The sequence below is a fragment of the Entelurus aequoreus genome, linkage group LG02 (assembly GCF_033978785.1).
Source record: "Entelurus aequoreus isolate RoL-2023_Sb linkage group LG02, RoL_Eaeq_v1.1, whole genome shotgun sequence".
NCBI classification, from domain to species: domain Eukaryota; kingdom Metazoa; phylum Chordata; class Actinopteri; order Syngnathiformes; family Syngnathidae; genus Entelurus; species Entelurus aequoreus.
In genome coordinates, this window is record NC_084732.1 from 12221761 (window position 1) to 12224332 (window position 2572).

The window sequence follows — 2572 nt, forward strand, 5'->3', positions numbered from 1 at the left end:
CGTGCTAATTACACTGAAATTGCATTTTGTAGTTGGACTTTGGAACAAACATATTGTCATTAAAATGACCGTGACTCTCACATGGCCACCTAGAGGGCGCTAACCTCTGAACTTGTCCTGCTCCAAGCGTGGGAAAAATACATCCATCAAAGAAAATGTAACATAAGTGGTGTTTCCGGTTTGTTTATTTTACTTGAATAAATGCAACAAGTTGTAAACAGAAACTTTAAATAGTATTTTAACACAACAATGACGTCACACACGTGGCGACGACGTTAGAAAATCAAAACCCATCACAATTTATTGCAAGTCCCGGAGCTTCTTTTATTTTCTTTATTCAGCTGTAATCTTGCATCTCACACACACACACACGACAACTACAAACTCCCACAGTGTGTGTTACAACTACACACTTTCACAGCGTGTGTTACAACTACACACTCCCTCTGGCATATTGAACAGGAACAAGGTTTCCCCCCCCAGCTTTTGTGTATTTTAACATGTTAAATCATGCAATTAATCACAATCTTTATGGCATTATTCATGTTGGTTCTTTGCTTAGGCAAAGAACCCCCGCCACCCCATCTCGGATAAGCGGAAGAAGACGAATTATTTTAGCAAAACTATTTGGACATGCATATCTCAGTCTGTGTGTAATCAGATCTACGTGTGTGTGTGTGTGTGTGTGTGTGCGTGTGTTTTGTCCGTCCGTAAAAAAGTGTGTGACTGTATTTAGATTAGTGTGACTGCGTGTTGTGTGACCGACTAGTGGTGAATATAAGGAAAGGTGAAAAGTTTTTTTACACACATACAGATCGAAATACAGATTTTTTTTCAAGTTTTAACATGCACACGTGAATCTTATTCCACACAGATTGACATACAGACACACAAGTTAGTAGACAGACTCGTAAATCAGATTACAGACACACAGATTGAGATACAGACACACAAGTTAGAAGACAGACTCGTAAATCAGATTACAGACACACAGATTGAGTTAAGAATGTGTTGATAGTTTTGCTACAATAATACTTCCATGCATAATCAATTGGGAATGGAATTATTACCCAAGACTGAGAGTTATTGGCAGAATGACATCCTCGTTATTTACACTAACTGGATTGAGCGCACATTTCTTAGTTCAGGTCCATGCAAGCAAAGACCTCCTTGTTGTATCTTTACATGACTTTGCATACATTCAATATAAAAAAAACATTTTATTTTGAAATATAAAACATTGAATTAAAAAACATGTTTTTTGAACCAGTGTTGAAGAGCAATATTTAGACCTAACAATCGGTTTTATTGAAATGTCCTATTTCATGGAACTCCAGTCAGCAGGAACACGTTGCTATTTAAAGATGTAGGAAGGAACCAGACTGGTGTTGTATCCTGCATTTATATACACCAGGGGTCACCAACTGTGTGTATATAAAGGTAGCCCGTAAGGACCAGATGAGTAGCCCGCTGGCCTGTTCTAAAAATAGCTCAAATAGCAGCACTTACCAGTGAGCTGCCTCTATTTTTAAAATTGTATTTATTTACTAGCAAGCTGGTCTCGCTTTGCCCGACATTTTTAATTCTAAGAGAGACAAAACTCAAATAGAATTTGAAAATCCAAGGAAATATTTTAAAGACTTGGTCTTCACTTGTTTAAATAAATTCATAATTTTTTTTACTTTGATTCTTATAACTTTCAGAAAGACAATTTTAGAGAAAAAATACAACCTTAAAAATGATTTTAGAATTTTTAAACACATATACCTTTTTCTTTTCTTTTTCTTTCTTTCTTTAGTTTATTTGGAACATGAACACACTTACATCTTAATACGTCACACAATTTCATATCATTTCCTTTTACATCATGCCCGAAAAGGAGTAGGAAGAAGCAAAGCTTAAGCTTTTTACCTTTTAAATTCCTTCCTCTTCTTTCCTGACAATTTAAATCAATGTTCAAGTAAATTAATTGTTTCTATTGTAAAGAATAATAAATACATTTTAATTTAATTCTTCATTTTAGCTTCTGTTTTTTCGACGAAGAATATTTGTGAAATATTTCTTCAAACTTATTATTATTAAAATTTTTAAAAAAAATTCTGGCAAATCTAGAAAATCTGTGGGGGCAAATTTAAATCTTATTTCAAAGTCTTTTGAATTTCTTTTAAAATTTTTGTTCTGGAAAATCTAGAAGAAATAATGATTTGTCTTTGTTAGAAATATAGCTTGGTCCAATTTGTTGTATATTCCAACAAAATGTAGATTGGATTTTAACCTATTTAAAACATGTCGTCAAAATTCTAAAATTAATTTTAATCAGGAAAAATGACTAATGATGTTCCATAAATTATTTTTTAAATTATTTCAAAAAGATTCGAATTAGCTAGTTTTTCTCTTCTTTTTTTCGGTTGAATTTTGAATTTTAAAGAGTCAAAATTGAAGATAAACTATGTTTTTAAAATTTAATTGTCATTTTTTTCGTGTTTTCTCCTCTTTTAATCCATTCAATTAAGTGTAAATATCATTAATTATGAATAATAACATAGAGTTAAAGGTAAATTGAGCAAATTGG

The 2572-nt window shown here is 32.4% G+C and overlaps 1 protein-coding gene across 2 annotated transcripts in view; it reads right to left on the minus strand.

Moving 5' to 3' along the window:
* Nucleotides 1-274: 274 nt before the first annotated feature.
* The window catches only part of LOC133630435 (gastrula zinc finger protein XlCGF49.1-like), a 19450-nt gene continuing 17152 nt past the window's right edge, over nt 275-2572 (minus strand). The window contains exon 4 of one of the 2 annotated variants that reach the window (XM_062022035.1): nt 275-2572. This exon is cut by the window's right edge and continues 1156 nt beyond it. The gene's annotated coding sequence lies outside the window, so the exon portion shown is untranslated. The other variant, XM_062022026.1, reaches the window with a different exon arrangement.